Raw genomic sequence first — 25048 nt, forward strand, 5'->3', positions numbered from 1 at the left:
CTGCCTGGGATCCAGGGACTCTGAAAGTCCACCTATAAGGTCACGAGTTACAAGCAAACACACAGGGTAAGGCAGCAAGGATGACACAATTAGATGGAACTAGGTGCTTCCATCTGAGAGTGTTGAGTGTTTGGAAGAGGAAGAAGACCTCTTTGAGAGTCAGGACACCATCCTCCCCAACCCTTGCTGTGTAGTGACAGCCCTATAGTGACTCAGAGGTCAGGGCTTATGAAGAAAGGAACGGTCAGGATCCTACCAGATTTTACCGAGGTAGAGGCTTGCTTGGTGCATGGGAGGAAGTCTTAGTCTGTTTGGGTACCATAGAATGGATGGCTTATAAACAAAAATATATTTCTTATAATTCTGATGGCTAGAAGGCCAGGACCAAGGTGTGTGCAGGTTCAGTGTCTGGAGAAGGCCTGCTGCCTGCTTCACAGCACCTTCTAGTTGAGTTGTGTCATTACATGGAGGAAGCAATGAACAATCTTCCTTCAGCCTTCTTTTTTTTTTAAATTTTATTTTAAATAAGGGCACTGATCCCTTTGTGAGGCTGAGTGAGCCCTTATAACCTAATCATCTCCTAGTGCTATCCTTTTTTGGGTTGGGATTTCAACATGTGAATTTTGAAGGAACATAAGCATTCAGGCCACAGTGGACATCCCTAGAGGAGCTGTGAGTCACGTGTCTTTCTTAACTGTGTCCACCAACAGGCCTGAGCCAACAACATGAGGCACTCTTATTACCCAGGCCTTGGAATCTAAATGACATTTTCCATCAAAAAGAACCAGAGCTCCTTAGGGAAATGGCTAATTCTGGGCCTGGGGCAGGGAAGTACGAGGTGAGTCTGAAATACCTTTCTGTGCTACAAAATAAGGAAATGTTCAAAGAATGATGGGAACACGTCAAAAGGGCATAGGAGCCAGCCTGTTGGTGCTTATGCTGGCCAAACTTGGCACAGTTTCAGCATCAAAATAGAGTAGTAATAGAAGAGAATTCATTGAGTAATATAAAAACATGAGTTCATACCACTATAAATAAGTAAGAGAAAAATAAGACTTCTACCTGTAATGGAATGCTGGTTAATAAATGTGACAGAAAGGATGATATTTAAAAGTCATCATCATAGTTAATAATTAACTCAGGCAAGAAATTTCAAGAAATACTAAAATCAGTGGACCAAAATTCAGTGAGGAATAGGGTATTTGCATAGCTCAGAGTTACTCTACGAAATGCGTATTAACTACAAAGAGAAGGGGAGAAACCAGGGAGACACAAATGATCCAAACTGATATAATACAGCTACTTATAGGGCAATAACACATCAATCATGTCTCCCACCCCTGCCCCTAAAAACAAAAAATAACCCGAATATATTCATGGACAAAACCAAATGGAGGGAGAGTCTATAGAATGATTTCTGGTAATTTTCATAACTGTCAAGGTTATAAAAGTCAAAGAAAGGCCAAGGAATTGTTCCAGACTGAAGATGACTAAAGAAATGTGACAGATAAATGATCTTAGACTATTATTATCTCTTGCCTTATTGGAAAGACAGTGAAATTTGAATGGGATCTGCGGTAGTGTACCAAGGTTGATTTCCTGATATTATATTATCCTAGCAGTGCCAAGGTTATACTGCAATTATGTAGAAATGCTTTGTGCATACAGGGGTAATGGGACATTGGATCTGCAGTTTACCATCAGATGATTCCACAAGAGCAGCAGGAGTTTGTTTTTCGCAATAAGTGAGATCCAGTGGGCGATCATTATGTTTATGGAAGTGGAGGATGATGGCAGAATTCTGCTGGGATTCCAGAAGTGTGAGGAAGATGAGAGTGAATTGTCAGTTTCTAATATTTTCAGCAGAGAAGCAGGTTCCAACAGGGACAAGGAGGATGGGAGAACAGATGGGAAGTAGTCAGCTTAGGATGAAAGCGTGTCAAAATGGAGGGAGTAAGTGGAAGTCAGGGAGCTGAGTCATAAGAGAAGCTGGGTTAAGGTTCTGATAGGTCTAAGTGTGGAGGTAAGCACTGGGCCTGGGGTGGGCATTGAGTGACAGATGTGTGTCCATCCATGCGAGCTGCCCTTTGCCAGGCACTCAGTGCCATCCTGGCATCCTGCCATGCTGTCTCTTTCCAACCACAAGCATTAGTTCCATGTGGGGACAGTCGGTGGCTATCTGTGGAAGCCTGGAGGCCAAGTTGTAGGGGAGAGGGTTACCAGAGACTTCGGTGGGATTACCACAGTGCATTCTAGAAAAGGAGATTGGTTTAAGCCACTCCAAGGTCCATTTCATTTAATCTTGGTTCATCTCTGCTAATGCTTACAAACATCTGGCTGACTCAAAGTATAGGTCCAAAATGTGAGGATATAGGTATTACTCCTGTGTCTTTTGTTATGGAACTGGTCTTTGGAGTGTCTTGTGTTTGCTGCTGTGGTCCCTTGAACATGACAAAGAAAATGAAAAGCCACAAAAGGAGACTGAGATGAAATTATAGGATCATTTATGTTTCTCTTAACTTAATTCACTCTAGGTATGAATACTTAGCATGTGTTCAGAAGCTGTGCTTTACAAAGATGAGAGCATGTATTTCCTGCTCTAGAGGAAACAGTCTCGGTTGTGGGGAGACTCGTGAATGAACAAGTCATTATAACATAGCCCGGGAATCATTTTAATAGTGGCTGATAAAGGGTTGAGAAAGTGGGAAAGAAAGCACTGTCAACTGTGCAGCCCAAGAAGGAAGCCTTTGAATCAGAGGAATGGTGTGTGTGTTTCTTCAGAGAAAGGCACTGAGGGGTAAGCCAGGGGTCAGAGGACTGAGTTCCACCAGGGCCCCAGTCAGGGGCAGGTGTGGGGGTGGGAGATGGGACCCATCAGAGCTAGATGCCCAAGGACTTGTGTCTTGGGGCACAAGGCAAAGTCTGGAGGACAGAGTGTGTTTGGGCATCGTGACTCAGGAGTTCTGCTAGATGTTGGCCTGTGAAAAATAGAAGCTGAGTCAAAAAATCACCAAGTCGTGGACTTGGGTCCTCACACAGGTTGTTCAAAGAGCTGCTAGAATTTTCTGGATGTGTCAGAGGCTTGCTAACCCCATGTTAAGGTTTTCTTCTGCCTAGAATCTTAGAGAATAACTGAGCAGGTAGAATGGAGAACTGTATGAAGAATTTCGTTATGTGGAGATGCAGAGGAGTCTGTAGTAAATTTTTTGAACTTCATTTGGAAAAATTTCAAATCTACAAGCTTTTTTTTTTTGGTACTGGGGATCGAACTCGGGTCCTTGCACTTGCGAAAAAATTTCGAATCTATAGAAAAGTGGAGAGGATAGTCCAAAGTCACCAGTCTTAATGTTTTGCTGCATTTGTAAATATGACCCTTCACCCAAGAATATTTCCAGCCTGGGGCCAGGGATTTAGCTCAGTGGCGCAGCGCCTGCCCAGCAAGCGTGAGGTCCTGGGTTCAATTCCCGGTACCAAAAAAGAAAAGTGAAAAAAAAGACCCAAAAAAAAGCCCCTACAGAATATTTCCAGCCTGTATCCTGAGAATGAGGATATTGTCTTACATACTCACACCACCATTATCACACCCAAGAAATTCATCATTAACTCAATAATATCACCTCAATAATACAATTTACATTCAAAAATGTCTTGCTGTTGTGAGTTTTTTTCCCTTTGCAATATGGAACCTGATTGTGCTTCATGTATTATAATTGGTGTTCTTGTCTCCTTAGTCTCTTAAAATCTAGAATAGTCTCTTTTTTGTTTTCCTTCTGTGCCATTGACAGTTCTGAGAAGCAAATGCCAGTACTGCATATTCCATTCCCTCACAGTTAGGTGCAAGATGAACAATTTAGCACGATACCTACTAAGATGAAGATGAATGTTTTGGCACGACACCTCATAAGTGACGTGTTCTTCCATGGCATCACCTCAGGAAGTGTAATGTCAGTCTTTTCTATTATTGGCATGTTAACTTTGATATTTGATTAAGATGATATTTTCTAGATCCTCCATTATAAAGTTAACTTTTCTTTTTATCATCTAGTAAGCAATATGTGAGTTGATACTTTGACATATGTAAATATCTTGTCTTTCAATAACCCAATGATTTTTGCATCAATTGATGATCTTTGATCAGTCATTACTTTGGAGATGGCAGCATGGCAATGTTCAGAGTTTAATCAGTTGTTTTTCATGTATAAGCTAGCATTTGTCAACTTAAAAAGAAAAACATCTCTCTCCATCGCTGCTGTTTTTTTTGTTTTGTTTTGTTTTTGGTACCGGGGATCGAACTTGGGTCCTTGTGCTTGCGCAGCAGGCTGCGAAACCACTGAGCAAATCCCCAGTGCTATCGCTCCTTTTCTTTCCCCACTTTTTTTCTGTATTTTTTTTCTCTTGAGTGACATCATTAAGTTCTGGATTTTTTTGTTAATTCATTGTCTTATAAAGAATAACATCTATCTTAGCCACCTTGGGCTGCCATAACAGACACTATAGGCACTATAGACTAGATGGCTTTGACAGACATTTATTTCTCACAGTTCTACATGCTGGAAAGTCCAAGATCAAGGTGCTGGCATGGTCAGGTTCTGGTGAAGGGTCTCTTCCTGGTTTGTAGATGGCAGCTTCTTGCTATATGCTCCTTACTTGGTGGGAAAGATGGCTCTGATCCTTTGTTCTTCTTATAAGGGCGCTAATGCATCATGAAATTTCCTTCCTCAGACAAAGGACTAATATCTAGAATATATAAAGAACACACAAAAAATCAGACCCCCCCCAAATTTAAAAATCAATTCAAAAAATGGACATCTGAAATGAATAGACACTTCTGAGAAAAAGAAGTACGAATGGTTAATAAATGTATGAAAACATGTTCAACATAGTGATGTTGAACATTCAAGAGATGTTGGTCATTCAAGAGATACAAATTAAAACAACACTGAGATTCCATCTCACTCCAGAAAGAATAACAAATGCTGGTGAGGCTCTGGGGAAAAAGGAACCCTTCTCCACTGTTGGTGGGAGCATAAACTGGTACAATCAATATGGAAATCAGTACGGAAATTCCTCAAAAAACTAAAACTAGAGGTTCCATTTGACCCAGCTATTCGTCCTCTCGGTATCTTCTCTGAAGAGTTAAAAGCACCATACCACAGAGATATATGCACACCCATGTTTATAGCAGCATGATTTGTAATAGCTAAATCTTTTTTTTTGGTACTGGGGATCGCTTGCAAGGCAGGCGACAGAACCGCTGAGCTAAATCCCCGGCCCTGAGATAGCTAAATCTTGGAAACAGCTCAGATGCCTATCAACAGATGAATGGATAAAGAAGATGTGCTTTTTATATAAAGAAGGATAAACTTGAGACATTTTTAGATAAATGAATGCACTTTGAGACTATACTCTTAGGTGAAATAGTTTGGACACACATGTTTAAATACTGCATTGTTTTGGTTTTTTTTTGGTACCGGGGATCGAACTCAGGTCCTTGTGCTTGCACAGCAGGCGGTGAAACCACTGAGCTAAACCCCCGGCCCAAATACTGCATTGTTTCTCTGAGGTGAGAAACTGAAAGTGTAAATATACCAAAATGTATAATAGATATTGGGAAATGGGAAGAAAATGTTCAAATGCGAAGGAGAACAAAGGAGAGGGTAGAGGGAAAGGAAGAAAAGGACAAGAAAAAAAGAGTAGAAGGCCGCCCCCTGCCCTGCAAGTGCAAAGACCTGGGTTTGATACCTGGTACCAAAGAAAAAGAAAAGACAGGAGGAAAAAAATGGAAGCAAAGCTTTTGTAAATGGGGAGGGGAAGAAGGGTTGAAGGGAGGGGAGGGATATGAAGAAAAAAAGAAAAATCAAGATATAGCATGTACAGATACAAATAGGTGAATGTGGTCATTGTGTATATTAAGTGTTCCAATAAAATAAAATTAAAAAAACAAAAATAATTGTAATAATGAAAGGAAAAATAAACTTATGTTATATGTATGTACCAGTTTCCCAAAACACATCTCAGCATTCTGTGTCACTAATATGCACTGATACAAAAGTTAATGAAAAAAAAAAAAGAAAGCTCCTTGTCATAACCTCATCTAATCTTAATCACTATCAAGTGGAGGACTAACATTAAAACATACAAATATTTAGGGGACACAGACATTTATTCTGTAATATCGTTATTCCTTTTGATGTTTGTGTTGCCAGACTCGGTCAGTGCAGTGCAAACCCCTTCACCCTGCCTCCGGTGGCTCTTTGGTGTGTCCTTGTCATTCTTCATTCATGGCACAGTGGAATAGTTCAGGTTCTCATCATATTACCCTGCCTGAAATCAGCCATTTCTCAGAGATTTCAGGTACTTTTTAATGAGAGATAGTATTTATGAATTGAGGAACTGGGTGCACTCACTGTTGCTGGACTGCCTTTCAGTTAAAGTTTAGAAATATATGTTGGGAGCAATGCTACCTAATTCTAGGGAAAAATCATTTGAGTAGGCCTAGTTCTCTTGCTTACAGGCCAGGTATGGCATTCCAGACATAATTGCATTTTGGCCTCTGGTCACAACTGAGACCTCAGTGATCCCCGGATGCTGTAATGCTCCAGGACAAGACCACACCTGCGGGAGACGCCAGAGAGGAACCAAATCTTCATCTGCATAGTTCCTCATTGTTCTTAGATTTCCACTGCCCCCCAGTCTTTTGTTACACCTTGTTTATCCCAAGGTGAAGTACTGAACTTTGCATTTCACTTGTTAGATTTGTTTCCCCATGTACTGAATAAAAGGTGTGGTAAGCTGGGGGCTTTTGTCTTTGCTGCCCAGAGCAGCACTGATCAGACCCAAAGCTCAGCTTCTTCTCAGTCTCATTTTTCTACCTTTCTTGTAATTCGCCGTGTGCTGCCGTGGCTTGCAGGAGACTAGGACTCACTGCAGAGGTTCTAGTAACGTCCCCTGCCCCTGTTCCCTACAAATATATATTATTTTAAATCATGAGTGTTTGCTGATGTTTCCAGCTTAAATTGAATACAGCTGTGTTCTATCTCCCCTCTCATCCCAGTATTTTTATACCATTCTGCTCACAGTGAGAAAAACTTGTTTCCTGACAGTTTCAGTATAGGCTGTTGGTTTGTTTAGCAAATAATGTACATGAAATTGTTTCAGAATTACTGTACCAACACCAACAAGAAACCAAGTCAAGTCCAAGTTGTGTTGCGGTTTCCATTGTTAATAAAGAATGTAGCCCAGTGGGGCCGTGTGGCGTACTCATGTTCAAAAGCTACTTAAATGTTGTCCTGTTGTCAAGTTGAGCATAGTTTACTTGTTTGTATTTGCATTTAACTTTAGGGTTTGATTTTGTTCATCTTTTTGGATTTATTATCTTTATATTTAAAACATTTACGGGTGGCTCCAAAGTCACAGCTCCACAAAAGGCACACCGAGAGAGGTCTCCATGTCCTTCCTTTCCATTCCCATCTACTCCCACAGTGGTGACCATTTACATTACGTAGTTTATCCTTTGTGCATTTATTTTTGTAAAACTAAGCAAATATAGCTGGACATGGTGGTCCATGCCTCTAATCCTAGCACTCAGCGGCTGAGGCAGAAGGATCACCTCAAGTTCAAGGCCAGCTTGGGCTACATAAGGAGTTCAACTTGAACTAAATACTGAGACCCAGTCTCCAAAAAAAGAAAGAACAAAAAGCAAATGCCTATACTTATTTCTTTACTTTGCTCTTTTCCCTTTCCACTTAACAAGGTCACCTGGGTGTCAATCCGTTGCCCTTCATAGGCATCTTCCTCCTTTTTTTATGAATACATACTGCTCTACCAGGTAGCCATATTTGGATCAGTTTTCTCTGGATAGGAATTTAGATTTTTTTCCTCCAGAGTATTGGTATTGCAAATAATGGTGAAATTAATTACTTTGTGAATATGTTACTTTGTACTTATTTTCAGAGTCAATACTTACAAGTAGAACTGCTGAGAAAGAAGGTAAAATCATGTAGCTTTATTAATGCCACATTCCTCTCTTAGCATTTTGTCTTTCCAAGGGCAGGATTTGAGATTGCCTACACTGGGGTCACTTGTTACAAGTCTTTTCAGTTATGTTAGGGAATTATCAGTGGCTCTTAACCTTCAGTTGACATTGGAATCACCCAGGGAAACTTTTGTTTTTGCAAATCTTTACAATGGAACTTTATTCCAGATGCTGATTTATTAGGTTTTCAGTGGACCTCATGAACATGGATTCAAATTATTTTGTAGAAGTGCTGCTTTAGCATCTAAGTTTAGTAAATTACCCTGTAAGTCCTTCCTTTAATCATTATTTGAGGAGGTAAATAAAGTGTACTGAGAATGCGTGAATCCTGTACTTGTGATTTCTAAATTTCTTAAAATACTGGTAGCTATATATTTTTAATTTTTCAATAATGGCCTTATTTCAATTAGCTTTTATTCATTTCATAGGTATTTATGGAGTACTTATTTAAAGGCAATGGATTGACACTGAGGTTGTATTGTTAAGTGAAGAAATAAGAATAGATACTTGCTTTTTTTGAGACAGGGTCTTGCTATTCAATTCGAGCTGGTCTTGAACTCCTGAATGGTAATCAATGCCTAGGTACCAAGGAAAAAATACCGACAGACCAGATCCCTGTCTGAGGATCTTGTTTCTAGTTGATGGAGATGAAGATAAATCAGAGTTTACTGAGCATCTCAGTTGGCCAAATGCTGGATGCCAGTTTAAATTTCTGTTTGGATGGAATTCATTTCCCCCGGGGAGACACAAGTAAGCAGAATATGATCATTATGGGAAGGTGTCCTAGAAGAAAAGGAGTAAGGGAAGATTTCTTGGGGGAGATGATGGGCATTTGGGTGGAGTTTTTCCACATCCTAAAAGGGAAGGATGGCATTCCACACAATGGAAGTGAAAGGCTTAGAGATGAGAAAAGAGCATTAGAAAAGTACAAGTGATTCAGAGTGGCTGGAATGTGGGATTCAAAACAAAAGTAAGATTAGGTGACTAGCCAAGGGCGCATCTTTTGCTTCAGTGTCTGGTGCATAGTAGGGGCTTAATAAATTATTGGATGGCTGGTTGAATGAATGATGACTTGCTGATTTGTAGAAGAGAACAGTTGTACATAAGCTTTTTGCTAATCTCACATAACTGTGGGAGTTAGTATTTCCAGTGTATTTGCTATTTTATCTCATAAATAAAACTGTTTTGACACAAATGGCAGATTATGGAAGTGGCCATAAGACAGTGATGTACTGTCCTGTCCCATTCCAGATTTCTGGACAGAAAGAACAAAAAACATTCTAAATTGTCACAATGTTTTCTGTCTCTTTTTTTCTCCTGCTTATTATAATCCAGCTTCAGGGGTAGATGACGTTTGAAAAATGCATAGACTCTTTGGCGCTGAGAGTGCTTGAAATGTTTCCCATCAGCTAAAGGAAAGCAGATAAGGGTAACAGACAGCACTTGGCTTCAATGTTGTCAGCGCTGGAATCACGTCTGGAGGAAATTGTGTTTATGTGTGTGTGTCCATGGTTCTGTGGTCTCACTGATGCTCCATTAGATGGAAAAACACAGGAGCTATGACAATTAAAATGATCATTTGAAGGATGGGAGTTCTCAGTGGACTTGGGGATTGAGTTCACAGCCTTCACAATGGGGCACCTTAGATTTGAATTTCTTTGAGGCTTTGTTCTCTTCTCCCTCCTTCCATGTAGGTGAAATTTGACCTTGCTTTAAGTTGCTCAATAACTTGAGAGCATTAGAGAATTATTTTCTGAAATACACTAGCTGTCTCAAAAAAAACAATGCTTTTTGTGACCTATATCAGCTAATGGCTTATGAGTAATCTGTTTTCATTTAAATCTGTATTTATTGTTTAACTTATTATTGCTATAACTCTATGAAATGTGTCAGTATATGCATAATGTAGGGAAATCTTTTCTCTGTTGCCAAAAATCAGTGAAGTTAGTAGAAAGAATAGAATTGGAATGAAAGGAAGCAGGTTGCCGTTGCCTGGTTAGCACAGTGGCTTCATATATGCCTTGCTATTTCTTCTGCTTTGATAGGTATCTTGAAAGAAGCAGGGGGATCAGACATCACCTGGAGGGAGGTGGAGGATAGGGAACCCAATCAGATATTGAGAATGATCAGGAACTGAGCATGGGAGATTCTTTCTAAAATCACTTAGTAGGATTCTTTGCTAAAACTGGGTTTTACAAGGTAGTGCACAGATGGGCCTAGGAGAAAATTCAGAAACCTGGCTAAGGTTTGGCCAAGCAAAAAGTCTTTGTCATCCACCTTCCTCCTTCACTTTCCAGTCTTTCTCTATTTCCACCTAATCTCTAAGCCCTCTTTACTTGCTTTTCCCCATTCCCTCTATCCTCGTGCCTTCATTCTAGCTTTGCCCGTCTTTCCCCTCAGTCAACCCTTTGCCAGTTCAAGGGTGCTTCAAAAATGTAACACACCATTGAATATTACTAAGCCATAAAAAAGAAAGGAAAATTTTGCTATGTGCTATAACAGAGGTGCCATAATGACATGCTTAGTGTAATAAGCTAGACAAATATTACCATAGGACAGTATGAACAGATAAATAGCACATGATCGCACTTATGAGGTATCTAGAATACAAAGATTCATAGGGGAAAAGGTCAAATAGAAGTTAGCAAGGCTGGGGAGTAAAAAAAGGGAGCTAATGTCAAGTAGGTACAGATACCTCTCTTTGGGAAGACAAAAAAATTCTCGAAATGTTGATGAGGGTTACATGTTGAGGTTGCTTAACGCCACTGATTGTACACTTTCAGATGGATAGATGGTGATGATGATGATGATGATGATACAGTTATAACTCTTATAGTTCTCCCCTCCCCAGTCTTCATAAGTCCTTTGGCCTACAGGATAAAATCCAAACTTTGCCAAATGGGTTGGGGAGGACTGTTCTCTTCCATTTCTTAGATTCCTACTTCTCACAAAATAAGGACTTCATTTCTGGCCCCCTCTCCTGGAGGAGAATTAATTTCTCAATACCCTTTGAGTGGGACTAAGAAGAAGAGGATGAGGAACTGCTGTGTTGCATTCTTCCTTGCTCCCTTCCTCCTCCTCTTCAGTCCCTTCTCTCTTTCCTTCCCTTTCAAGCCCTTCACCTGCCTTCAGCCCTTGTTTTGGCCTTGGATCCGGGTATCCCACAGTGACCTTGCTCATCCCAGCCTGCAGGGAAAGAAAGCTGCTCTATCCTCAGGACCAGAACAGGAAGGAGGAGGTGCACTCTGGCTCCGGGGGTCCAGCTGTGTCACCCAGTTCAGACTTAGAGCAGTGTAGCTAAGGCCAGATGTGAACCTGGCTCTGTGTCTGCCTCTCCTTGCGGCGGGGTTGGTTGTTAGGACTGCATACACCTGCCTGGAAGGATCCCTCTCCATCTGGTAGTGATGTTTCCAGTCAGAGCTAACTACTCACCAGGTGCCACTCAGCTGCTTCCCATGGGTTAATGTTTGTCTGTCAAGCAGCCATGGGGGGGAGGCTTTTACATCACACTTTTAAGGGGTCGGAAAGTCCCTTATGTCAGCCACACTCCCTGTTCCTTACCCCTGCTGAACTGCCTCACCTTGGTCTTTTCCTGTGCTGAGGACTCATTCTTGAAGTTAAAGCGTTACCTTTTCATGAAAAAACTTTTCTGGCTTCCCTGGACAAGCCAGATTCACCTTCTTCTAGTTCTGTCTGTGACTCCTGCTGAAGCCCAGATCACCATGCACTGCAGTCATCCCTAGGTCTAGCATCATTGCCTGTATTTCCTGCCAGCCGTTTCTCTTCCAAATCTAGATCTTCCAAAAACCTAGAAGTGTGCCTTGTAGTTAATTCTGTTTATTAGTATTACAGTGGGTTGAAGACGCAGTCTAGTTGTAGGGTGCTTGCCTAGCACAATGAGGCCCTGTGTTCAATCCCCAGTGCTGCAAATAATAAATAAATATCTGATAGATAGATAGATAGATAGATAGATAGATAAATGTGTTATAGCATAGTGCTGAAGACTATTTCCAAAAACATGATGCTGGGTCATCTAAAACTGCACTTAATATATTGCCACTTTCCTCTGGGCCAATACCCATGGGTTAGGTTTTAAATACACACATGCAAAGGTGGAAAGCAGAGCAGTAGCTGAGGGGAAAGTGGTGAGGGCAGGAAGAACAGGAGAACTGACAGAGGCACAGGGTACCCTTTAGGGTGGTGGAGACATAGTGACTGTCATAGACGTTACATGAATGAGAACATTTGTCAGAATTCACCAAACAGTTCTTTATTGTTGATAAGTTTTGTTTTAAAGTTGACTTAAAAATACATTTAAGAAAGCAAGAGGAAAAATCTTTTGAAATTATTGTTCGGTTAGGAAAGACAGATTAATGAATGGGTATGTGTTTGCACCGCTGCTCAATATCTAGTTTCGGGGTTTGTACTTTTTTCTTTGCTTCTTACTTTGCCTAAAAGGAAAATTAGCACTCGTTGAGCTACTTCAGCTGGAAGTAAGAAAAAGCAGAAGTAATGAGCAAACTGACAGCTGATTCCCCCAGGGTGCTTAATTTTAGTACCAATGCCTTTAGGATTCTTTGCAACTTCACTTTGAGTCTTAACTCGTGCCGTGCGTCATCAATATTGAGAGTAGGTATGGAGACTGCGGCAATAAACACTCTCTCTGCTCAAAGAAAAGAATCTTATGAATGACTTTGGAACAGACTTATTTAAAGAGGTACCTGTAAAAACCCAACAGATGTTTAATTTGCCATCCTTTTCACCTGTTTAAATGTTCTTTGGGTAATTTAAAGGAATTCTAAGAAATACGTATGTTTTAAGAAATACATACACATATATGTTTAATGTGTGAATGTAAGGGAGTCTTAATAATTAGGTGGGTTTTGTTCTTGTTTGTTTTATAATTGAACCAAGACTTCCCCTCTCTGCGTCTCCTTCCAGTCTCAGGTTGCCTCAAATTAGGGAAGTTCTGGTTTTCATAAATCATATGTTCTTCAGCACTTTGAAGGAATGTGCTATGTGTTTGGGAATTTTACACAATCTCCCACTGCGTTAAAGTCCAGAGAAACAGAACCAATAGAGTGTGTGGGTATATATCACACTTATTAAAAGGAGGTTATTAGGGAATTGGCTAGTGGTGGCTGAGATGGTAAAGGTAAGACTAAGACTGTAAGATAGTGCTGTATAGACCTGAAATTAAAATCTAAAATTGTTCCACTTGCTTCCTGTCCTGTCCTGTCCTTTCCTTTCCTTTCCTTTCCTTTCCTTTCCTTTCCTTTCCTTTCCTTTCATTGGTGTTTTGTTTTGAGACAAGGTCTCACTATGTAGTACAGCTGGTCTTAATCTCACTATGTAGCCCGGGCTGACTTCAGACTTGCAGTGATCCTCCTGCCTCAGCCTCCTGAGTGCTGGGATTGCCAGTGTGCACCACCACACCTGGCTTTGTTCACCTATTTTCTAGCCTGCTATTACTATGCAAATAAACACAAGAATTGTGTCCACATCAGGAGGAACTTATCACCATGTCTTCATAAAGTTCCATCAGATGAGGAGTTGCCTTTAATCTGGAGCTATCATAATGACTTCTCACTGCCTATTTTAATGAATAGATCTGTGTTTCTAAGTAGGAAGCTGAGAGCCTTTATGTTCTCTTTAATGCTATTAGTATTTACTCTTGGTGGGTGTGATGGTTGATTTCAGGTGTTAACTTGACTGGATTAACAAATACTTAGAAATTGGGTAGAGCATTATTGTGTGCATGTGTGTGTGTGTGGGGGGGTGTTACAGAGAAAGACAGCCTATGAATCAGAGTAAACTAGGTGGGCCAGCATCATCCAGCCTGTAGTCCAGAGAGGACAAATACAGAAGGTGAATTAGTCACCCCTCCAACACCCACCCTCCCCAGGTCTGAGACACACTGGTCCCCTGCTGAGGACATCAACAGTTGAGGGCCTTTGGACTCCAGGACTTATGCACCAGCAGCCGGTGTGTTCTACGGCTTTCAGCCTTGAACTGAGAGTCACCACCCTCACCTTCTCTGGTTCTGAGGCCATGTGACTTGGACTGAGCCATGCTACCAAGATCATAGGGTCTCTAACCTGCAGGTGGCCTGTCACGAGACATTTTAGTTTCCATAATCACATGAGCCAATTCCCTAATAATGTCTCTGTCATGTGTCCATGTATGGAGCCTGCTAGTGCATACTCTTTGCAGAACTTTGACTAAGTGGGACAGGTGAGTGAGGGTCAGTGTCATTGTTCTGTGTTTTCTTTCCTGTTGTCTGGAAACAGTCATTTTAAAAAATGTTGCAGCTGTAAGGCTGTAATGTTGTCTCTCTGTAAGCCTTATTGTGTCCACTGAGTACAGAATAATTATACAAATACTTTGCATTTTATAGTTTGTCCCCCAAACTTAGGTAAGATAACTTGGGGTAGGTGTCTCCAGAGTGATATACTGAATTTAAAATGAGAAAAAGACGAGTGGGAAATGATATAGATCTAAAGTCAGTGAACAATGACCTGTTTTTGTAAATGTACTTTCATTGGAGCTGTTGGGAAGGAAAAATCTTCAATACAATCCTAGGTTTAGTGTCTGGAACCTGTGACTTAAACTGATAAAAGACAAATTATAGTAGAAAATGTTTACTTGCAAATGCAGCAGATACTAGGTAATGAGTAACTCAAAGGATTGGCTAGAATTGAGAGATTATATACCTAGGTTAGCAGGGGAATAGAAGAGGAGAGAAAAGGCTTATATGGGAAGAAAAATTCAAAATGTTTAGGAAAAACAATTAGCTTTGTAGGAGTACAAATAGGAGATAATGCTTATGATAATGTGTCATTATGCGGTCTTCATACTGGTCATGAGACTTCCCCAAAGGGATGTATGGAGGGTCTACTCCTGGTCTGCTTTCTGGGAAAAGACCATCCCCAAAGTAGGAATTTATGGCAGTCTCATTTCTCAAAAGCTTCTGCTTTTAGTCAGATAAGGAATGCTCCAACAAGGCCTCTTTCCACACCTGTTGACTCTCACATACCTTAGGCTTAAGGAATTCTTTATCACAACTCTGAGGTCCTGAGTGGGACCCCACAGAATATAGCCTTCTGGCTCCTTGACATTGTGTGTGTCTGCTTCACATTTTGGCACAGGTGAGTACAGCTGCTCCTTCCTTTACAGCAAACCCACCTTAAGTTGAAAATGCACTTTCATATACCTTACCTCCTGAACATTGTAGCTTAGTAACAGTACACTGTTGAGTATCGATTGTTTCTCCAATGTACTGAGAAAACATTAAAAGAATAAATTTGCTTCACATTTCAGTTCTTTGTGGAATTTGTGGTTGGATAAACAGTTAGAAGTGGGGAGACAGGCTTGGGGGCACATAATCCTAGCTACTTGGAAAGCTGAGGCAGAGGATTGCAAATTCCACACACACACGCACACACACAAAGAAGCAGAATTAGGAGTAGAGGGACACACATGGGTACTTCATTTTATAGAAGAAAACGTTTACATGTAGAGAGTGTACCCTGGAGACCTTCATACCCTGCACAGGAAGAGTAGGGCAGAGGAAGCCCACAGTGCAGAGATGTCCTTGCTTTCCGGGCCTTGCTCACAGCTGCCCACTGTGGCCTTGCTGTCCTCCATGTACAACTCCTGGTCCTCAATCCTTAGTCTCCAGCAGTCACTTCCTGTTTGTCCCTGGCATTGGGCTCTCTTCAGACTCTACCCTGAGGTGCTGCTTCAAACTAATCTTATCCTGAAGCTTGTGGGCTCAGAGCTCAGCTTGCTGCCTGGGAGGAGGTTGACAATTTCGCAGAGGTGCTTAACCACCTAAGGGAAGTATCAGCATCCTTCCCTCCATTACATCAGGCTCTGCAGTAGAAGGCAGAGAGGGCCAGCTGTAATCTTTAAGTCTGGTATCTTTTCTATTTCTGACAGCCAATGATACCTCTTTGTTTAATGGTTCTGGCCAGGCATTCCCTTTCTGTGATCAGTTGCATTTCTGTGATCAGTGAAAGAGGATTCTGATTCTCACGGGGGCTGGGGATTTAGTTCAGTGAGTGGTTCCAGCGCCTGCCTCGCAAGTGGAAGGTCCCAAGTTCGATCTCCAGTGACAAAAAAAAAAGAGAACTGATTCTCTGTCTACTTTTGTTGCTTTCTTGTGTTTATCTTGACAAGGTCCTTCCCTGACTTCTTGAGAACAGTATCTCTTGTTTGCCATGGTGTCTTGGCTAATGCTTGGCAAATGGTGGGTTCCCAGGAAATGCTTGTGTCCCTAAGACTACATGCTTTGTTTTAGTAAGCACCCAGCCATCAGTGAGACTTAGAATTATTGTTTGTTTTATGTCCCTTTGGATTTACTAGTGTGCAGGATTTGTAAGTTCAGCTCTGCTTAGAATTCTAGTAGACAGGGTAGTTGACTTCTTCATTTGTTCTGTCTGTCTGTCTGTCTGTCTGTCTGTCTATCTGAGGGCCTCTTTTTTCACTCCCTCTGTCCAGGGAGCCCAGGATCCCCTAAAAGTCTTTCATAGCTTTTCCCCACCTTCTGGCCATCAGCAACTTTTCCTTGACCATCACTGGGTGATAGGACAAGAGAAGATAAAGCAATGGGATTGGTGAATGCAGCATGGTCTCCAGAGTGAGCCACACAGCCATGAGGCATCCAGTAAGTTTGGTTGATAGGGCTGTCTTACAAGATGTAGGGAGGATATCAGTTACATAGAAAGTAATTTTTATTGGCTCAGAAAACTGAAATCGTGGCTGTTTCTGTGAGTGGTAGCTTGAGCTAGATGCATTTATTAAGTCAAAAGTATAAAAGGAAATTTTAATGTAAGCTGGCTCCCATTTAAATAGTTTGAATATCCCCTCCTCATCTCATGTAAATATATAATATTTGTGAGATAATATCTGTAAATTGTCTGTCAAGGTAAGAAGCCTAGAAAGAGCAGCCCAGCAGTACTGTCATGTTAAAAGTACAGCAATGTGTCATTGTTTTTATTAGACAGTATTTTGGGAGACCATTTAGTCCAGACTCAATTTGTTAAATGTAACCTATCTATTTAAAGGTAGTATTAGATCTGAAATACTTGTCTCCTGTTCTCAGTAATATTTATTGTTGGGTGGCTATTCAAACACCAGTGGTTATCACCACTTATTGCAATACTGAAATGTGGCTTTAACTCCTAAAATTGTCTGGATTCTAATATACTTGAATTTTCGGTTTGCAACACTAAAGTCCAGGTGGGCCAAATACATTCATCTTTTAGTAACTCATCTTAAGTGAAACGTACCTTGAGTAAGTAACATCTCTGGCAACGTTGGCTGCTTGGTCAGTTGGGTTTCTCAGTAACACTGTTGGTATGCATCACAGCAGCGTGCCCTTGGCTCTGTGGGACATACGGACAGATATGGCAAGTAGGCTGTGACCAGGCCTTTGATTGTGTGCTGAGTCCCCGGGGTGATGTTGGCACTGTAGCTGTTTGTTGCTTTTCTCATGTTCGACCACTGATATTCTCTCTCACTATGCCTTCCTCTCTTGCCTAGGATAGTTGATCTCCGGCACTATCAATATGCCCTATTCCATTTTCTTCCATCATTCAAGACATTTATTTAAATGCGGTTTTCACTTTGCAGATTGTGGCTTCAACAAATACAGCAAACCAGAATTCTCCTAGGAGAAAATGGTGCAAAGATTAGAGCTTGGGCCAGTGAAATGCACAATTAAGATTGGTCATTGTCCGGGTGCCCACTGCCCTGTTCCATCAAAGCAATGCCTATAGTTGTAGCAATTAGACTATGCAATTGTCCTGGAAGAATTGCCCTCTGCTACCAGAGAACCAAAAGTCCTTGACATATTTGTCACCAGGCCATTTCTATTCTTGTAACTAATTGGCATGTTTGCTAAAATCCAGTATAACTAAGTAGTCTTGCCAGCTGAAGTACCAGATGAAATGGAATTATAAGTATATTGTTTAATCTCATTTCAAATATTTATATTTTTTCAAGAATTAAGTAGCTGATTTGTATCAAAAATACATGCTATTTCAATAGAAAAAGAAAAATAATACAACGCCAAATTTAATCTCTGATTTTTGAGGGTTTTTTTTTTAACACAACCATTAAATTTTAAGGTTCTCACGTAGAACATCAAATGAGACAGTTCAAAGTCAGACAGATGTAATCAGTATCAGATCATACCATAGTTCGTTGGAGAAGGTTTGTAATTAATCCCATGGTTGAGAATATATGAAAAATTTTTATCAGAAGCAGAGTAAACCTATCTGGGTTATTTATCACCTTTTTAAAACCTTAGGTTCATATGCCTGGACTTCTAAAAGCAATGGGGATTATAAAAATTCAATGTTGGAGATTTTATTGCCCACTAAATTAACGGGAGTGCTTTATCACATCCACACTTTATGAAACCACATAAAATTATACAGTTCAAAAAAGGAATTTTATAAAAATATCTTGATATAATATATTATGGCTCCCAAACAACAGTAACACTCTTCTCCCTCCCTCCCCCTCTCTGATTTACCTTCATGTTGTGCAGTTGATATTGTTTGTGTAACAAAGTACTGTTTTATGAAACTATGTTTGAAAATACTATCTCGTAAGGCATAATTTTAAAAAATGCCTTTCCTTAGCTACTTTCTCATTTTGTGGTCTGTTTTCCTCTTTGATCATTACTTTAGGTTCTTTAAAAAAAAAAAACCAAAACAAATTGCAGTGACATTTAAAAAAATTGTTCCAATATATTTCAGTATATACTTGTTCTGGTGCATTCTATCAATGTATTCTTTGTTTTTAAAACTTAATGAATGTTTTGAGTATCACATCATGCTCTCAAAAAAACAAAAAAAGCAACAACTGACACAGGTTCCTAAAACAATTGTCAGTAGGTGCTTGTGCATAACACACTTAACAAGAAACTCTGAATTTCTTTTCTAGCCAACATGGACCTTGTCTCTATTTCCTTTCTTCTCTAGTTGACTTGCATCTTTCAGCTTTATGATGAAAGGAGCAAAGAATGTTTCATCATTAGCTTTGGGTGATAGTCTCGTAAATGTTCTTCTCTTTACCTAACTAATCATCATCATTACTAATTATGCTCCAGAAAATAAACTGGAATGCAGTACAGGCTGGCTTACCTATAGAACAATCAGTGTATAAATCAGTGCTGTCAAAATGGGTCTAAGTGGCTGAACATTGAAAATAGGTACTCTTTTCCTATTCTACGTTTTCTTTATTGTAAGGACTATAACTTACTTGGATAGAGTTGGAAATTGAGTATTGTAATCTAATTTTAAGGAAGCTTAACACAAAGTAAGTGAACATAACTCTGAGCATTCCTGAATAAAATTGCATGTTAGTTTTGTTGAGAAATGATGGTGTGGCAGGTCTTGGAGCAAAGCCAAGAATACTTGCATTTCCCTCCTGAGTGGTTCAAGATGGCAGCTCCTTGATAATCAGGAAGTGCCTCTGGGCAAATCACATACTGCACTGTGCCAAGTAGAAAGGTGAATTTACTTGACCTTCATCCACGACTTCATCATGTCTGCCTAGCCAATGAGGAAGCAGGCTCAGAGAAGACGTTAAGTATCATAGCTGGTTAGTGACAGAGCTGGAGTTTGATCCCCAAATTTTTAGAGGCTAAAGCCTCTGTTTTTCTCATTCTGCTAAAGTGCTTCTGGTGCTCACTTCGGGAGCACATATACTAAACTACTTCTTATACTATGACATTATTTAGAAAATAAGTTAAACAGTATGGAAAGAAGGAAGGTTAGTAAATTAATGCTCACTGTTTGTTTGTTTGTTTGTTTGCAGTACCGGGGATTGAACTTAGGACCTTGCACTTATGAGGCAGGTGTGGCACAACTGAGCTAAATCCCTGGCCCTAGTGCTCACTGTTTTGATATTGATATCACATAATACTTTTGTCCCTAGCATTAATGAGGAGTGTTTGTCCGGAGTGCCATCATTAAGGAAAATTCTCTCCAAATTCATGAAATTATAGGAATCTGCAATTTTTCTAATCTTCTTATTTCTGCCACCATGGCTCAAAGTGAACAGTCCTGCCCACATGCACATTCATGTCTCACCTAAGATGTTATGATTTGATCTCTGTCAGTGGGCTTTTAATATTAAGGGTAGACAAGAGCAAGATTCACCAACAAACCTTGTACTTTATTATTTTTTTATTTTTTATTTTTTTTGGTACCAGGGATCGAACTCAGGTCCTCGCACTTGCGAGGCAGGCGGTGGAGCCACCGAGCTAAACCCCCAGCCCTTTATTTTGTTTTTAAGAAAAAGTAAATTCATTATTATGAGTATAAAGTTTGAAGAATTGTTACCAGACCCAGTCCAGCTACTCACCACCTGAAACCCAGTACTTGAGAGAGGGAGTTGGTGGGAAGTGGTGGTGGTGGAAAGTTTTGTTCAAGGGCTGGGATCCTCAGAAGATGGAAGGGCTGTCTTCCCCAAAGCTCCATTTTCAGAAACTTAGGTACGTGGCAGGTCTTTTATAGGGAGGGAAAGGAGGTGCAGTGAGACAGTGGGGAAGAAGGGGTCTTTGTCATCCAGGGTGTATGTGTCTTCTTTTACGTAGTTCTTCTTTGGCCAGAACATTTCAATGGGCCTCAGCTTTATGGGGATAGTCGTTGTGGTTCTCTAGGCATAGTACTTCCATAGCAATTTACATTCTTGGTGTTAGTTGATGCACAGAACTAAAGAACAAGGGGGGGGGGCATTACATATTCTAATAAAACCTGGGTTTTGTAAATATACAGCAAGATTATTTAACAGTTAACATCTTAGTCATTTAGGTGTGGCTTCTGTTTAGAATTTAGAATGCTAGGCAGAAGGAGAAGTAAACTTGCAAAGGACAACTGCAAAGGAGTGGACACTGTTACAGAATTCTACACTACACATTGATGATTTTGCTTCCATTCCACGTTTCCTCACTAACTCCCTTTTGCACCTGTGGCTAGGGGTTACTATACTGAATGGCATAGACTAGACCATGTGGCTTTGAGCTCCTTAACCTGCATCACTTTCCCCTGTTTACCTAGTCTCTTTTTTGACAATAAAACAAGAAGTGTTTCTTGATTCTTTTCTCCAGAAGCTGCCATTTTGCCCCCACCGGGTAGGGAGAGTGTCTGATACATTTTAGCATCCCTTGAGACTCCATCATACCCCTGATGTCCTGCTTAAACTGTTCTAAAACACCAGTAATCTCATACTTATCAATCCCTGAGGTCCTCCCTCAGTGTTCAGTTTCCACCCCTGTGCTGCTCAGAACTCTTGCTGGGTGCTGGGGTGTATTGATGGGTCTGCTACTTCTGACCCAGAGGGCCTTTCTCCTATCTCTTTCCATGGTTTCTGGCTGCTAATCTGTTCCTTGTGAATGCCACCTGACCTCTTGTGTCCTTGTTGACTTTTCTTGACATCACCCCCGCATTTCCAGCTTCTTTTTTGACTTCTTAATGTCTTCCTGTATAACTTAAATGTCTTCCCAGCACCTCCAATGGAATATGTTCTAAGCAGAATGCATTACATTTCTCTTCGTGACTTCAGTTTCTCTCAGTGACATCATTCTCCTGTTAAGTCTTTATTTTGACCTCTTCCCCCTTGTGACATCATTGTGATGCACTACCTGAGCCTACTACACTAAGATCTCTTACCACTTTCCATCTCTTCATCCTATTTACCTCTTGTTTAATGTTATAATGTATATCATTATATATAATGTAATATATATCAGTCTCTATCTTGATCTATCTGACCTCTTATTTCTTCATCCTATTTACCTGTTGTCTAATTGTCTTTTATAATATTGTAATGTTTACTTCTCATTTAACAGGTCTTTCTGATCTGGCCTGAATAGGTGATTCTACTGCTGTTTGCCTTTTTGGTGTTTTGTGATTGCCCACTATAAAGCTCCAGGCCTTGGACCAGCACTTAAGACTGACCATGGTTCCAAGTCTGTTGGTTGTACCTGACTAAACCTATTTGTCTTTTCCCTGTGAATTCTGCCATTCTTTCTGAGTCTAGGGAAAAGTTCTTATACTGACCTATAGAACCTATTGTACATATAGGCTGAGAATTGCATTTCTTTAAAAGTCATCTGTATAAAGGCAGAAACATAAGAACTAAAGCTATTAAATGCTTAGAAAAGACATCTGTAAGTTATGCTAGTATTTGAAAAAATCTGCCAGCCAATGTCAGTGCTAGAATAGAGAAATAATTCTGTAATTGCTGACATCCTTTCCTTCATTCATGCTGATTTCCTAACATGAAAACAGCCTGTCCTCTGATTTTACACATCTGATTCCTATCCATAATCCCTATTTTCACTAAGACATCCCTGATTCCTCTAGCTCTTTATAACACTTTGTAGTCACATAAAAATTGTTTTAAGTTCTTAGATCTCCCACCTCTATTCTGGGACAGTGTATGGGCAGAGACAAAGTTTTAAGTAACAAGGGACAAATATAAATATCAAATGTTGTACACAGAAGTGCCTTGTGCATGATACTCAGACATTTCTTGAATTCATGTATAGATATGTAGGTGACTCTATATGGACTTTCTGCATGTTCTCTCACTATATTTTACTTTTAATAGTTTAGGTGCTTATAGCTAAAATATTTTAAAATATATTGCTGTCTTGTCACTTTTTGTCAGTGATTTTTTAGCTTATAAATTGGTTTGTTTTTTCTAATTAAAAATTTTGATTTTTACTAATTGTGTATCATGGGGTGGCTTTGCTAATTTCACAAAGGAAATTAGAAATATCGAGAAGACTTCTACCACTAGCTATAGGCAGGGCTCTAGATTAACAATTATTATTTCTCAACAGTGATATAACAGTTGTTTCCCAAATCATTATGACTCCATCCAGAGAAATATAATTTAGGTGGCTTCAACAGGATCAGAGGTGGACAGCTTTTGTTTTGCCTTTGTTGGAGACCTGCAGTAGGGAAAAGAGTCTCATTTAAATTCTCTTCTTTCTCCTTGATACCAGGAAGCCTAATATATTCATTTTTTTTTTCTTTTCTTTACAGTAAGGGAAGCCTGCCAGTCTTTTCTGCTTTCATTATATAGTATTTCATTATAATCAGGGAATTAATAGTATTTGGTTTTAGGGGTTGGGGGTGGAGTTCAGTGGTTGAGCAGTTGCCTAGAACATGTGAAGCCATAGGTTTGATCCCCAGCAGTAGCAAGAGCAACAAAAAGTATTTGTTTTTAGCTATGTTTTTTGATGCAAGCCCAAATAGTAATGAAATTAAAGGAACTGACTGGGAAATATCAGTGGAACCTTTATAGTGCCCCCTCCCTTTTGGTTCATTATTGTGTTGTTTTCCTTGGTTTGAGTTTTTTGTTTTGTTCTGTTTTTGTCTCTTTTAAAAGCAATTGATAAGAATTACTGGGTTTAGTGATTTAGTGGAAAAGATAAAAAGAAGACTTTGTGTGTTTCTGCCTGTGGTGTCACTTTAATTGCCTGTGAGAAATGAACAATCCTAATTCCTGTACAATGAGCAAGCCAGTTAAATGGGAAACACCTGTTTTTGTTGTGTTTTTTTTTTGGTACAATTTTTTAAAATTAATTTTATTGGTACATTTAAGGTATACAGTATAATGACATTCATCATTGGTAATTGGCACCTTTACATAATCCACCTTAGTTCTTATTTTTCCCATTCCCCTGCCCTCCCTTCAATCCCTCCACCCTTCCCTATCTACAAAGGCTTTGTTTCCATTTTATCTTTTTCTCATTAATTCCATTCCCTTCTTTCCTTTCCCCTACCCCTCCCACTTCCCCTTCCCCTTTGCCCCTTTTCTTCCTATTTCACATTATCTATTATACGTTTTAGTCCTTATTTACACTTTCAGTTTCTCACACTAGAGAAACTATTCAGTATTTCCACCTCTGTCCTATTTATTCCACTTAAGAGTATCGCCTCAATGTGCACCCATTTAGCTATAAATGTCTCTAGTTTCTCGTTCTTTATGGCTGAATAATACTCCATTTTATTAAAAAACACATTTTCTCCCCCCCCCCTTCTTTCTTTTGTACTGAGGATTGAACTCAGGTCCTTCTGCTTGCCAGGCAGGTGGCAGAACCACTGAGCTAAACCCCCCGCCCCCGAAAAACCACATTTTCTTTATCCAGTCTCCAGTTGATGGGTAATTGGGTTGTTTCCAAATTTTAGCTATCATGAATTGTGCTGCTATGAACATGGGTGCACATATGTCACTGTGGCATGAGTCTTTAATTCTTTGGGGAAGATACCCAGCAGCGGAATAGCTGGGTCAAATGGGACTTCCAATCCTAGTTCTTTGAGTTATCTCCATACTGATTTGCACAGTGGTTGCACCAGTCTACACTCCCGTCAGCAGTGGAGCAGTGTTCCTCTTTCCTCATAGCCCCGCCAGCATTTGTTATTGGTTGATTTTATGATGGCAGCCATTCTTTCTGGGGTGAGGTGGAATCTCGGCATAGTTTTCATTAGCATCTCTTGAATGACCAGTGATGTTGAACATTTTTTCATATGTTTATTTGCTGCTTTTAATTCCTTGTCTGAGAAATGTCTGTTCATTCCAGATGCCCATTTTTGGATTGGGTCTTTAAATTTGGGGGGTTCTGATTTTTTAAAGTTCTCTATAGATTCCAGATAGTAGACTTTTCTCTGAGGGACAGCTGATGAAAATTTTTTCCCCACGTTGTGGGTTGTCGCTTCACACTGTTGGTGGTTTCTCTTGCTGTGCAGAAGCTTTTCAATAAGAAGAGATCCTGAAAATGGGCATACTTCCAAAACTACTATATAGATTTAGTGCAATACTGATTGAAATTCCAACAATATACTTCACAGAACTAGAAGAAACAATCCAAAAATTCATTAGGAACCAGAAGAGACCTAGAATAGCAAAAGCAATTCTGGGCAACAGAGACATGGCTGGGGGGTATCACAATACTCAACTTGAAGCTATACTACAAAGCTACTA

At 40.1% G+C, this 25048-nt stretch overlaps 1 protein-coding gene and 1 long non-coding RNA gene across 10 annotated transcripts in view; one reads left to right on the forward strand and one right to left on the reverse strand.

Annotated features, from left to right (window-relative positions):
* Rnf152 (ring finger protein 152) overlaps positions 1-25048 on the forward strand; it is a 123621-nt gene that overhangs the window by 87669 nt on the left and 10904 nt on the right. The gene's annotated exons all lie outside the window — the stretch shown is intronic.
* Positions 4515-21622, reverse strand: LOC110344625 (uncharacterized). The gene is made up of 4 exons (XR_002387295.2): positions 21459-21622; positions 20417-20766; positions 17329-17708; positions 4515-4737 (listed from the first exon to the last, which is right to left on the reverse strand). It is a non-coding gene; the product is annotated as an uncharacterized LOC110344625 (long non-coding RNA).

This window comes from Heterocephalus glaber, unplaced genomic scaffold (assembly GCF_053883595.1).
Source record: "Heterocephalus glaber isolate CG9 unplaced genomic scaffold, H.glaber_assembly_v1.0 deba00000331, whole genome shotgun sequence".
NCBI classification, from domain to species: Eukaryota; Metazoa; Chordata; class Mammalia; order Rodentia; family Bathyergidae; genus Heterocephalus; species Heterocephalus glaber.